The following is a 15,312-nucleotide window of genomic DNA, read 5'->3' on the forward strand; positions in this document are numbered from 1 at the left end:
ATAAAAAATCAATTATTTCTGCAAGGGTTACTGGTATTTTATGAGTGAATAGCTGAGAAGTCCATTAGTAATGGTGCTATCTGTTGTTGGAACTAGAGCTTCATTACTTCTAGGCTAGGAAAAATGATCCACTTGTGTACTTATTAATCTATTCACATGTATGTAATCGAAATCATATATACTTATGTATATATACATGCATGCATGCACACATACATACATATGTGAATTTATATTGATTTTCCACTTACCGCTACAAAAATAGGTTATCATAAATAAAATCTTAGCATTTTTTCGTGTTTTTTTTCCCACCACATATCCCATATGGTATCTATGAAATATATTGCTAACGTTAGACAAAAATTTTCATCTAATTAGGTTACATTTTTTAACTCAAGAGTAGGAATATTGACTGTAATTATGCCTCATGAATTTATCTATATGACTAACAGCTCCACTGGATGAAGAGAAATTTCTTCACACTTATATCAACTCCTCCCCATGTTCTCTCATATACTCCTCAGGCTCTGATAACTCTGATAATATGAGATAACTTTGCATCCCATACAGTTGTGACATCTTGGACCCTGAGAATAGCACAGGTAAATGCCACATGTATGGTTGTCCTCTTGTGCCTCTCCATCTCAGCTGCTTCTCTGGAGTCCTCAATGTTATTTCTCCCTTGCATGGACAATCAGCTCTTCTTATTCTTGTTTCTAAGCCCCAATGTAACCTCCTCCAGCCACATTTCCATGTGTGGCAGGCTCCAAGACTGTAGGTTCTCAAATTCCAACATAATGTTCCCTTTGATGGGTCTCCTCACACTTCTTGGGCCCATTATCTTTACCTCAGAAGCATGGCATTCTCTTAATAACTGGAAGAGACCACCAAGTGAAAGAGATATGTAAGTGTAGGCAACACAACAGGTTCCAGATAACCTGAGTTTATCTTACTTTTCAAGAAGAATTCTGCTTCTGAACACAGTAGCTGAAGGGAAGATGTTTAAAACCCAGAAGGAATAATAGGAGGACACAATGCACGGACCTTTGAAATTACACACAAGGCTAAATTGGTAAAAAAAAAAAGATAATTCAGGAATAAAAGGAGAAAATCTCTGAAAGAACTTGCTTTTTTGTTCATCTGGGATAAAACACACAAAAATGAAGGAGAAAATAAGGCTGAATAGTAGAATAAAGAAGTATGGGCATTTTCTTTTCAATGAAAGAGCTCCACTTTCTTATTTCACATCTAATGATTTCATTATGAGACTGTATTGGTGGTATATTGCCACATAAGGATTTTCAGTGAGTCAGAACAATTCCAAGTTTTTTGTTTTGTTTAATAAAGACTTGTGCCAAATTTGTATTTAGTGAATGCTTTCTATAAATGTCTAGAAATAACAATCCAGTGGACCAGTGTGGTCTCAGATAAAGAAGAACCTTTGATCCTCAACGGGATCATTGACCTGAGCAACTCACAGGAAAGCAACTTGGTGATTCTCTTCTGTGTCCTCAACATATCCTGTTGATGAGCTAGGTCTCCTGAGACTCAGAATGGGTGCAGTCACTGAGATGAGGCAGCTGAACCTCCGTGCTTATCCCTGCCCAGAGCCTGCTGCATAGCCAACAGCACAGCCCAATGCCTTCAGCACTTCTTCAGAGGCTGCTCCTCCCCCAGTGCAGTAGTCCACTCATGACCCATCATGGACATGAGGACCCCTGCTTAGCTCCTGAGGCTCCTGCTCCTCTGGATCCCAGGTAAGGAAGGACGATGCTAGGCAATAACATAGGTCAGTGTGAACCATTGTGAGTTGTTCTTCTAAAACTCGATTAATAATGCACATATTTGTATTCATGTTTCCACACAGGAGCCAGGTGTGACATCCAGATGACCCACTCTCTATCGTCACTGTTTCTGCCTCTAGGAGACCTAACCACCATCATTTGCAGGGCCAGTGAGGGCATTTCCCACAGTTTAGCCTGGTACCAGCAGCATCCCAGGAAAGTTCCTAAGGCCCTGATCTGTAATGCAGATAGTTTAGAGTCTGGAGTTCCATCCAGGTTCAGTGGCAGTGGATCTGGGACACAGTTCACTCTCACCATCAGCAGCCTGCAACCTGAAGATGCTGCCACTTACCACTGTCAACAACATTTTTTCCATATATTTTTGATTGTAGTTAATAGAAGGGTTACATTATATTCACCAGATAGAGGGTGCATTACTTTGTCAACAACATTTTAGGGCTTCTCTCACAGTGATACAAGTAGTAACAAAAACCTCCCAGGGAAGTAGAAGTGAGAGTCTGGTCTGCACCACCTGCTCCTCCTGTTGCTTCCACCTGCTGACACAGCTTCTCAGATACAAACAGACTTTGAAGGTCACTAGAAAGTATTAGGAGAAAGGTCATGGAGACATGACTACACCTTAACTCTGTCTTGCTCATTTTAAGCAGCACACACTCATCAATGCCTCTTCTGACTTACAAAAATCATTTTATTTACTCATGTAAGCCCAGGCTCTGCTAAAATATTTGCAGTCACTCAATAAAGAAGCAGCATTCTAGTTATATCAAAGCAGGTTTAAACAAGTGATGCAATATAACCTGTGAAAAAGATTTTTGAAAAAAATAGTTTCATTAAGGAAAAAAATCAAGAAAAATGTTTGAAATCAATTTTTGATTGCCCAGGTATAATGGTATTTGGAGTACAATTTGACATGTGGGTATTTGTATATATTGGTCAATGATCTGATTGATCATCGATTAACAAGTTAACTCATCAACTTAAACATTCATCAAGTTCTTATCATCAGAGTATTTTTTTCTTCTGGAAAGGAGATATTAAAAAACTTATTTCAACTTACCTGTTAACAGTGCATCATGCATTTCAATTTAATAATCAGAAAGGTAAATTCTTATTGCTACTATCAAATTCATAATAATTTTACAATATCCTTGTTTCTCCCATTGAAAATAGAGTGGAGTAATGATTATGTAGGAAATATTTCAGTAAATATAAAGATAAAAATAATAAAGATTTTGTGCCCCTGTTGGGAAGGTTTGGACATTAATTTTTTTGTATATTGCGTGATCTCACAGTGGTATTTCTAGCTGAGTTTAAATAAAACCATACAGAAAAATAAAATATGAAAACATGTCAATAAGAAGAACAATTATGGAACTATATAAGAGGCACAGTTACATAGTGACCAATATTACTTTAATATATACCAGTTTAACCAGAAGATTGCCTTCCATATACCATGCGGACATACCAAGAGTCATAAATTCATGTGTATTAAAATATATTTTTATGTATGGAAATGTGTATGGAAGGGAGGAGTTGGATTGGGAAGGATGAGGCACTGTGACCAAAATGGTGACTTAAATCAAGATGCTTTGTACTTATATAAACTGTCATGTTTAAGGGTAACCTTTTTGTATGACTACGTATAAAACATTCAAAAGAGAATTGAAAACAAGAAATGTGTATGGAGTTCTCACTTGTGCACACTCTCATCTCTTTCCACAGGGTCTTTGTATTTTGTGAATAGATAGAATTGAGTCTAACCTAGCTTGTAATCTTATACGAAATTAGATCAGGTCACCTTGAATTCAGAATATTCATAGGAAAGCAGAGAGGGAGAGGAACGCTGGGAAATGGCCTTCCTGAAGAGACTGAGATGAGAGGAATTCACAGCTGATGACCCAGTGAGGTCATGGCCAAATTCTCAGAATATATCCAGAAAGGCCTTGCCCAAGACCGTTGTCACCTGTGTCTCTTCCTAGTCAACAACTTGCAACCATAGCTGTGAGGAAAATGGAGAAGAATGGAAAAGGAAGAGGCAGGACTTGATCATCAGCAGTCGAGGACTATTTATTGAGCAACAGTGAGGGGACAAAACCTTCCCGAAGTAATGGAGACAGTGCTGGGGACTAGATTTTGGGGTAGGCTTCTATAGGGCTTAACAAGGTAGCAAAGTTAGAAAATGGGTTCTGGTCTCGTGGGGCTGAGGGTGATGTTCACGGTCAGCCCCACAGTGGAACGATCCACCGGTTTTGAGGGGCTATTACCACCTGGGGACAGAGAGTGGTTTCAGCCCAGATAGGAATTGCCTAGGTATGTGGTCCAGCTTGTTGGTGTGTTCTTGGTGGCTTTCTTGACCCTGGGCAATTAATGCAGGACTCAATCCCTTCAATAGCATAAGTTTTAGTCAGTCTCAGTCCACGGAAAGAGAAGTATTTGCATGAAATATGTAAGGACACTTCTCAAACAGAAATACTTCTTGACATAAAATGAAAGCAAACACAACTAAACATGGAGGAGGTATTATTTTCTTTCCTACTCAGAATGTGTCTAGAATTCAGAATCATCAACAGCATCCCTGAGAGCACATTATAAATACAAATTTACAAAATTATCTCATATATGAATCTCTACTTCAGAAAGTTTATCAATGATCACTGTAAGGATTAGCAAGCTGTGTTTGGTAGATTAGTACCACAGATAGAGAAATAATTTTTCGTTCACAGTTAGATCATTTAAGATCATTTCTTCTATTTAAATCACTCCCACACATACACACAAACACATAAAATACACCCTGCATCAGTCCCTTTTTAGCACAAAGTAACTGACCTAAGATTTGAATTAAAAAAGAGTTTTATTTAACTCACAATTTTAGATGCAGAAATTCCTAGTGCAATATCCTTATCTGTCTGTACTCAGATGGGGTTTGAATAGTCTGTGTCACAATAGAAAAAGAACCATCTGCAAGTTGAGGTGGCCAAACATATGGTTGCTTTCATTTTATAATAAGTTACTAGGATGAGAACTGATTTACTCCATGAGAGCAGCTTTAACCCTCCAGGGGAAACCACCTCAAATGAACTAATCACTTCCCCAAAGTCTCCTCATCCAATGGCAAATTTTGTCCTTTGGATATCAGTACCAGGCTCCCTCTCCAGGTGTTCTTTCTTCTCAGGTGAAGTAAAGACTAAAATCCCTTACAGAAGGGCTGGGATGTAGCTCAGTGGCAAAGTGTTTGCTTAGCAAGTGCAACATCCTAGGTTGGATCCCAGAACCAAAAGAGAAATGCCAAAAAATCTCTGACATAAATAAGCAGAGAATGGCGAAATTATACTGGGACTGGAGGCATTTAGATATTTTATGTTAACTTAAGATAATCAGAATTATGTATATTTGTATGCACCATTATTTTTTGCTAGTCTGGGGCTTAAACTCCAAAATTATCTTGCGCTTATCTTGTTTTTAATAAATCAATTATTTCTGCAATAATCATTGGTTTAATTTATGAGATAATAGATTGGAGAACCATTAAGTGGTAGTACTATCTGTTATCAAAGCTAGAGCATCATTATTCTAGGATTGGAAAAATTATTCATCCATGTATCCTTTCATTTATTAATATATATGTATGGATAAACATGCACATAATTGCACATAGATAGATATGTGAATTTTTGGTGATTTCTCTTTTTGCATTCTCCAAAATAGGTTTTTATTAAATAAATTATTGGACACAATTTTCTTGTAGATTGATTACAAGATTGAATGTCTCTACAAAAAGGTTTATGGATTTTTCCCCTCAAGGTATTTTCAATAATGAATACATGTGAGCAAAGTCCAAGAGTGCTGCTGTGGTTTTGGTGGTTTATCAATATTGCATCCCTCATCAAAATATCACTACTGGACCCGAAGATGGCGCCGAGACAATAGGGACACTGCCTAGCTCTCTCCCACAAAAAGAGAGAACCAGGGAGTTCCACGAGCAAAATACCTTAAGAAATCCACAACAACAAACTCAAGAAGCAACGGGGGACTCAAACCTGAAAATAAATCCAGATAAAGCTTACATCCAACTTTCTCAAAGAATTCGGGAACTGGAGGACCCTTCTACCACCACTCTCCTGGAAAAGCAGAGGCTGGCGGAGGGCGCTGAGCTGGGTAGCCCTGACCACCGCAGAAGCCAGCAGCAGAAGCCAGACACAGGAAACAGCACAGACCAGAACAGCAAGCAGGGGAACCCAGATGCGGACCACAGGCAGCAGCGGAGATCAGAGGGGAATGAATGAATCCCCAACACTGTGGAGCACCCACAGCCAAACGCAGAGCAGTGAGTAGCCCAGCAGGTAGTCCAGTGGGACCCCAAACCCATCGGGAAAGCAGAGCTGGTGCCAAGCTATAGAACTGCCCCCACCCTGCCTGAGAAAGACTGGCAAGGGCAGTGGGGCAAGGAATTTAGAATCCTGTCCCTTCCCTCAACAGCCCCCTCCCCCAGACCATTGACTGGAGACTGACAGGTGGGCAGACGCTCAGACCCAGCACCCCACCAAGGGAGGTGGATGTGTCCCAGCCCCCACTCTCCCAGCAGGTTCTCTCCCAGGCCACTGGGTCTGGAGAGTGGGGGGGGGGGTGTGCTGAGACCCTGCGTTACAACAATGGGTGGGGTCTGAGGGAGTCTGGGAACCAGCATCTGTCCCACTCAAATCTTGAGCCAGCAGGGCACCCTCTAGCAGGGAAACCCCAGCAAGACAGCACCAAGGGCCCCCCCCCACAGTCACAGACTCCTGGAGAAAGCAGTGGAAACACAGCAGGGAACTGAAGGGCCGATCAGTAGCCAAGCTCGCCTTCTGAGAACCAGAAAGGCTCGGCTCCGCCTTTCTGGAGGAGCCCAAGTCCTCTGCTGGGCCCTGCCCCTGGGAACAGAGAGGACATCAGCTGGCCTACCTGAGAGCTCTTGGAAACTCCCAAACTCCAGACCCTTGGCTGGGGGCCCACATCTGGAAACAGCGCAGGAAAACCAACCATTTGCCCAGCCCCTTGAGACTGAAGCGCGGAGACCCATCCCATGGCCCACTGTGAGGCCACTGGTTGGGCTGAGAGCTAGTGGTACAGTGGCACACAGCCTCTGGGAACCTGCCGAACACCTGCAAAAACTGCAAACTCTGACCTAGTCAGCAGAGGAATCAATTTGGCTGAGAACCACCAGTCCCAATCCAAGTAAAGACCGCCACCTACCAACCACAGAGCGAACTACACAAGAGTTCTCGATGCCTAGAAGAACACAAAGACGAATTACTACATACATAAATAATCAAAGTTCCACACAAAGCCCAAAGTGAAACAAGAGCGCAGGGACCAGAGACGTCACCATCCCAAGAAATGACACCTGAATAGACATGAAATATGACTCAAATCAAGCAGCTGATTTTGGAAATGAAGGCTGAATTCCAAAAACAAAAGCAAGAAATTTCCAAGGAACTCTTCGAATTCAAAAGAGAAGTGGAAGAAAAGTTCAATACCCTCTCAGCAGACATGATCAAAAATGGAGGCATTAAGTAGCAGATTGACTGAGATGGAGAATAGAACATCAGGAATGGAAGATAAAACCCAAGAGCTGGAACAGAGAATCGCCACCTTGGAAAAATCAGTCAGAATCCAACAAAGAGAACTCCAGGACCTGGCAGATACAACAAAGAAGTCTAATCTTCGTATAATAGGGATTGAAGAGGGTGCAGAATTTCAGGAGACAGGAATTCAACCCCTATTCACCAAAATCATAGCAGAGAACTTCCCCAACCTCAAAAGGGAAAATACTCACATTATTGAAGGTTTCAGGACTCCAAACAGGCAAGATCCTAGAAGGAACTCATCTGAACATATCATAGTAAAGACACTAGACCCGAATAACAAGGAATTGATCTTAAATGCTGCAAAAACAAAGAAGGAGCTATACTACAATGGGAAAAAATTAAAATCACGGCAGATCTCTCCACGCAACATCTAAATGCTAAATGCAAGAAAAGCTTGGGAAAACATCATTGATGTTCTGAAGACCAACAACTGCCAACCCAGACTGATAAACCAGCAAAACTAGCATTTACATTTGAGGGAGAAACAATAATATTTCACTCCAAAGAGAAGCTTTATGAATACGTGCACACTAAACCAGCGTTTCAAAAAATACTAATTAATCAAGAACAAATTGTAGAACATCAAGAACCCCCATCAAGAAGCAAACATCTATAATTCACTAAACACAAAAGGGGAAAAAGAGAGAGAAAGAAACTTAGAAGTAAAAATAAATAACGACAATGGACACTGACCACTTCTCCATAATCGCCCTAAATGTGAACAGGCTGAACAATCCAATCAAAAGACACAGAGCAGCAGGCTGGATTAAGAAATAAGACCCATCCATATGTTGCCTCCAAGAGACCCACCTCACTGCCAAAGACAGAAACAAATTCCAAGTGAAAGGATGGACACGAATTTTCCACTCCAATGCACCATGCAAAAAAGCAGGTGTAGCAATCTTAATCTCCGACAAAATTAAGTTCTCAGTAAAATCAGTACATAAAGATAGAGATGGCCATTACATATTACTAAAGGGTACAATCCATGCCCATAATATTACAGTTATAAACATTTACTCCCCCACCATGGGAGCACCCAAATTCGTCAAACAAACTCTCTTAGAATTACAAGATAGACTCAAACACAATCATAGTGGGAGACCTCAATACACCACTCTCAACAAATGACAGATCAACTCAACAAAAGTTAAGCTAAGATACCATCCACTTAAATGACACAATAGCCCAGCTGGGCTTAACAGATATACACAGAGTCTTCCAACTAATGGCAAAACTTTTTACATTTTTCTCAGCAGCACATGGAACACACTCCAAAATAGATCATATAATAGTTCATACAGAAACCTTTAGCAGATACAAGAAGACTGGTATATTCCCATGCATTCCATCAGACCACAGTGGAGTCAGACTAATTCTAAACAATGCAGTCAAAGTCAAAAATCATTCAATCACTTGGAAACTGAACAACACACTTCTGAATAACTCCTGGGTAACAGATCAGATCAGAAATGAAATTAAAAACTTTCTTGAATGTAATGAGAATCAAGAAACATCACAAAGGAACTTATGGGACACAGCAAAGGCATTTCTAAGAGGCAAATTTATCGCAATAGAAGCCCATATTAAAAAGACAGAAGACAAGCATGTAAATAACCTAAAAAAAAAAACGAAACACCTAGAGGAGCAAGAAAAAGTTAATTCTAAAACAACTAGAAGGACAGAAATAACAAAAATAAAACCAGAAATTTCAGAGATTGAAATAAGATCTACTATACACAAAATTGATAAATCAAAAATTTGGTTCTTTGAAAGAGTCAACAAAATAGACAGACCCCTGGCAAGATTAATCAAAAAAAGGAAAGGGGAGACTCAAATAAACAAGATTAGAGACCCCCCCCGGGAACAATCACAACTGATTTCCAAGAAATTTAGTCCATAATGAATAGGTACTACCAGGACCTATATTCAAAGAAACAAGAAAATCTAGTAGAAATGGATGATTTCTTAAATAAATATAGGCTACCCACACGGAACAACCCTGAGGTAAACAAATTGAACAGACCAATTTCTTACAACGAAATTGTGGAAGCAATGAGGGAAATGCCAAGTAAAAAAAGCCCAGGTCCAGATGGTTTCACTGCGGAATTCTACAAGACATTTAAAGATGAAATAATACTCTTGAAACTCTTCCAAGAAATAGAAACAGAAGGAGCAATACCAAAGTCATTTTATGAAGCTAATATTACTCTCATCCCCAAACCAGGAAAAGACCCAACAAAAAAAGAAAACTACAGACCTATCTCTCTAATGAACACAGACGCAAAATTCCTCAATAAAATATTGGCCAACAGAATCCAGAAACAAATTAAAAAAATCATACACTATGATCAAGTAGGCTTCATCCCACAGATTCAAGGCAGGTTTAACATTGGCAAATCAATCAATGTAATACATCACATCAATAGAGCTAAGGATAAGAATCATATGATAATTTCTCTGGATGCAGAGAAGGCATTTGACAAAAACAACATCCATTCACGTTGAAAGCCCTAGGAAAAATAGGAATAAGTGGTACAATCCTCAAAACAGTGAAAGCCATATATGAAAAACCTACAGCCAGTATTATACTAAATCCGGAACTAGACAGGGATGCCCACTCTCTGCACGTCTCTTCAAACTAGTACTGGAACCCTTAGCCCAAGCAATAAGGCAAGAAAAGGACATCAAAGGGATCCACATAAGGAAAGAAGAAATTAAACTACCCCTATTCGCAGATGACATGATCCTCTACTTGAGTGACCCAACAAACTCCACTCCCAAACTTCTAGAATTAATAAACTACTTTAGCAAAGTGGCAGGATACAAAATCAACCTTCAGAAGTCAGTAGCCTCCTTGTACACCAACAATACACAAACAGAAGGCCAAATCAAGAAAATGATCCCATTCGCAATAGCCCCCAAGAGAATAAAATAATTAGGTATATACTTAACCAAAGATGTAAAGGAATTATTCAATGAAAATTATAAAAGCCTAATGAAAGAAATTAAGGAGGACACTAGGAAATGGAAAGACAGCCCATGCTCATGGTTAGGGAGAACCAACATAGTGAAAATGGCTATACTGCCAAAATAGATATACAGATTCAATGCAATCCCCATCAAAATCCCAAAGACATTCTTTATGGAAATAGAAGATATAATCCAAAGATTTATATGGAATAAGAAAAGACCTAGAATACCCAAAACAATTCTAGGCAAAAAGAGCAATGCTAGTGGTATTACAATACCAGACTTCAAACTCTACTATAGAGCCATAATAACAAAAACTGCTTGGTATTGGCACAAAAACAGACCAGACGATCAGTGGAACAGAATAGAAGACCCAGGAATAGGACCACATACCTATAGTCAACTTGTATTTGACAAAGGAGCCAACGATATACAGTGATACAAACACAGCCTATTCCATTATTGGTCCTGGCAAAACTGGGCAGTCACATGCAGAAAAATAAAAAGTGACCCTAGCCTTTCTCCATGCACAAGCATTAACTCAAAGCGTATCAAAGACCTCAATGTCAGACCAGAAACTGTGAAACTGCTACATGATAAAGTAGGAGAGACAATGGAACTCATAGGCATAGGCAAAAGTTTCCTGAAGAGAATCCCAGGGTCACAACAGATTGGAGAGAGACAGAATAAATGGGACTACCTAAAAATAAAATTTTCTGTACAGATAAAAACATAGTCGCAAAAGTATAGAGACAGCCAACCAACTGGGAAAAGATATTCACCAACAATACATCTGACAAATGCTTAATATCCAGTATCTACAGGGAACTCAAGAACCTAATCCCCCCAAACTCAATAAACCATTCACTAAATGGGCAAGGGAACTAAAGACAGACTTATCAGAAGAAGAGATTAAAATGGCAGAAAAGCATATGAAAAAATGTTCATCATCTATGGTCATAAAGGAAATGCAGGCCTGGAGTTTAGCCTAGTGGTAGAGTGCTTGCCTAGCATGCACGAGGACCCGGGTTCAATTCCTTGGTACCACATACATAGAAAAAAGCCAGAAGTGGTGCTAAGGCTCAAGTGGTAGAGCTCTAGCCTTGAGAAAGTCCAAGGACAGTGCTCAGGCCCTGATCTCATGGCCCAGGACTGGCAAAAAAAATAAAGGAAATGCAAATCAAAACAACCCTAAGATTCCACCTTACCCCAACAAGAATGGCCAAGATTTTGAACTCAGACAATGACAGTTGCTGGCGGGGTTGTGGAGAAAAAGGAACCCTACTACACTGCTGGTGGGAATGCAGACTTGTTCAGCCACTCTGGAAAGCAGTGTGGAGGTTTCTTAAAGAACTGAAAACTGACCTTCCCTATGATCCTGCCATACCACTTTTGGGCATCTATCCTAAACATCATGACCCAAGATATTATAAGGACTCCTACTCAGCTATGTTCATCTCTGCACTATTTACAATAGCCAGGCGATGGGAATGAGCCAGATGCCCTACTACTGCAGATGAATGGATACAGAAAATGTGGTATATATACACAATGGAATTCTACATAGCCAACAGACAAGATAAAATAATGGCATTCGCAGGGAAGTGGATGAATCTAGAACGAATCATCTTGAGTGAGACAAGTCAAGACCTAAGGAACAAAAGGCGCATGGTATCCTTCGTATGTGGCTACTAAATCCAAAGAGTACAAGAGTGAGAACTCAATAACTGCATACCCAAAGCTATGGACATGGTAATGGAAATATAAACATAAGTATATAGACATAAAAACCTATGACTGTATAGACATAATGTTTTATTTCTTAAATAAATATGTTTCTATGACATACAAAACCTTAGCCTAATTTTGATTAAGTTCTAAATACTAAGTCCCAGTGATTGTAAATAGAGATTCCCTCCTTGAACACTTGTTTGTTAAACTTGTCATTTAAAATATGATGTAAAAATCAACATTAATAAATTCTTTAAAAAATATCACTACTAATCCAAGGATTTACAATTTATTTAATGGAGTATATTAGTTTTTATTTAATACTCAAAAATGTGTCAGAATCAGCCAGTGGGCATTTCTAGTTTGCTGAATTCTCTCCACCTTTTCCTTCTCCTCATTCATGAGGAACTCATAGTTAGTGGCAGAAAATGGTCCAAACTCATTGTGCTCTTCTACTTTTGATAAAGTATCAATTATTTCTGCAAGAGTCACTAGTCTCATTTATGAGAGAAGAGCTTGGATGTCCCTTAGTGGTAGTTTTTTCTGTTATTGAAACTAGAGAATCATTACTCTAGGCTAGGAAAAATTATCAATCCACGTATCTTCATCTATTCATATACATGCATGTATTCTTACATACACACATTCATATATATATGTATGTATGTTTACATACACATATGTGAATTTATGAGGATTTCTCCACTTGTGTCCACAACTTAAGGTTATAATTAAATAAAATCTTAGACAAAAATCTATTATTTTCCTTTTTCCATACATAATCTGTATAAAATCTATGAATATGTCACTAAAGTTGGGCAAAATTTTTATCTAATTAGGTTACACTTTTTTACCTCAAGAGTAAGATTATTAACTTTATCCTTCATAGTTTAGTTTTAGCCATGTGATCAACAGTTCTTCTGGAACATGAGAAATTCCTGGTGACACTTCCATTTATACTGGCATATTAAACCCCACCTCCTTCCCTGTCCCCCCCCCACATTTGTTTACACACTCCTCAGACTGTGGTAATGCTGATAAGATGAGACAATTTGCACCCATGCAGTAGTGACTTCCTTTGCCCTGACAACTGCACAGGCAAATCGCACACATATGGGTGTACTCTTGCATCACTCCAGGTTAGCATCTTCCATGTAGTCAACAATGCTATTTCTTCCTCCTGTGCACAAACACCTCTCCTCACCATTGCTCCTAAATCTGCCGGATACAAAACACTCTTCATGGATATCAAGAACATGATCTTCCTTTTTAGGGTTTTACACACACTGCTTGGCCCAGTAACTTTAACCCAGGTATGGAGCACAATGTTCTCTTAGTAACTAGAAGAGACCACCAACTGAAGGGGGGATATACAGCTTGAGCCAGCACAGTAGACTCCTGAAATAACTTGAATTTATTTTCCTTTTCAAGGATAATCTCTGCTTCTAAACACAGTAGCTTGGGTAAAGACATTTAAAACCCAGAAAGAATAATATGAGGACCACAAGCATGGACATTTGAAAGCATACACAAGCTCAGTTGGAAAAAAAAAGATTGTTTAGAACTTGCTTTTGCAGGTCAGCGGGGATAAAAAAAAAGTTCAGAAATTCATGGAAAAAAAGAAGGTTGAGTAGTACAATACAGGAGATGAAGTATTTTGTTATCAATGTAACAGATTCCCTTTCCTATTTCACCTCTATGGATTTCATTACAGTGCTGTTAAGTCGCCACACAGATATTATCAGTGAATCAGAGAAATTCCAAAACTTTCTCTTGTGGATAATAGACAATTGTGCCAAATTTGTTCAAAATGTCTCTGTAAATTTCTGGAACTAAACTTTAGTGGACAGGTCTTATCTCAAATAAAGAAATAGAAATAAAGAAATTTGATTCTCAAAGGGATCGTTGACCTGATCAACCTACAGGAAAGCATCATGGTGATTCTCTTCTGTGTCCTCAACATATCCTGTTGATGAGCTAGGTCCCCTGAGACTCAGAATGGGTGCAGTCACTGAGATGAGGCAGCTGGACCTCTGTGCTTATCCCTGCCCAGAGGCTTCTGATTTGCATGGCCAACTGCACAGCCCACTGCCCTCAGCACTTCTTCATAGTCTGCTGCTCCCCTTGTGCAGCAGTCAGACCAGTCAGCACCCAGCATGGACATGAGGACCCCTGCTCAGCTCCTGGGTTTCCTGCTGCTCTGCCTCCCAGGTAAGGAAGGACCATGCTAGGGAATAACCCAGCTCAATGTGATCTATGATGTTTTACTCATTAGGGAAACCTTCTTAAATCTTGATTAATAATGTGGATATTTGTATTCATGTTTCCACACAGGAGTCAGGTGTGACATCCAGATGACCCAGTCTCCATCTTCCCTGGCTGCGTCTCTAGGAGAAAATCTCCATCACTTGCAGGGCTAGTGAGGACATTGGATATGCTTTAGCCTGGTACCAGCAACATCCAGGGAAAGGTCCTAAGCCCCTGATCTATGCTGCAGATAATTTGGAAGATGGAGTCCCAACCAGGTTCAGTGGCAGTGGATCTGGGTCAGATTACTCTCTCACAATCAGCAGCCTGCAGCCTGAAGATGCTGCCACTTATTACTGTCAACAGTATAATGATTTGCCTCCCACAGTGATACAAGTCATAACAAAAACCTCCCATGGAAGCAGAAGTGAGAGGCTGGGCTGCCCCAGCTGCTCCTCCTGATAACTTCACATTCTGACAGTGTTCTCACAGGCATTTAGGCTTAGAAAGTCACTTCATGGTTTTGTTTAGAAAGAGAGGATTTATGTTTTTTATATCATAGTTTTTCTTTTCATGCTTAAGTTCAATAAGACTTAATATTCCCTTCTTAAGAAGGGAACATAGTTTATAGCTCAACGATTCTGAATTATGCTATCACATGAATTTACACACCAAAAGAAAATGAATGATTTTACTAGTGAGGTATTTTAAAACCAGTGACAGGATCATTATTGCGTTTATCCTGGGGTCTATGTCAGGACTGTGACAAAGTTTCAGACTAATTTCACCTGAGAATTTCGTAGAGAGGGATTGAAGGTGTAGCTCATGAGACTGCCAACAACGTGAGAGTTTGATCATAGGCTACAGAGACCAGAATTAAGATATCCACTTACTTCTGCCCAAGTGAAGACAAAGTCTGAAGGTAT

At 39.7% G+C, this 15,312-nt stretch overlaps 1 pseudogene; it reads left to right on the forward strand.

Moving 5' to 3' along the window:
* Window positions 1–14,295: 14,295 nt before the first annotated feature.
* Window positions 14,296–14,848, forward strand: LOC150060378 (immunoglobulin kappa variable 1-16 pseudogene; annotated as a pseudogene).
* The last annotated feature ends 464 nt before the right edge of the window (window positions 14,849–15,312 follow it).

The sequence above is a fragment of the Megascapheus bottae genome, chromosome 7, assembly GCF_031878675.1.
Source record: "Megascapheus bottae isolate mThoBot1 chromosome 7, mThoBot2.hap1, whole genome shotgun sequence".
NCBI lineage: Eukaryota > Metazoa > Chordata > Mammalia > Rodentia > Geomyidae > Megascapheus > Megascapheus bottae.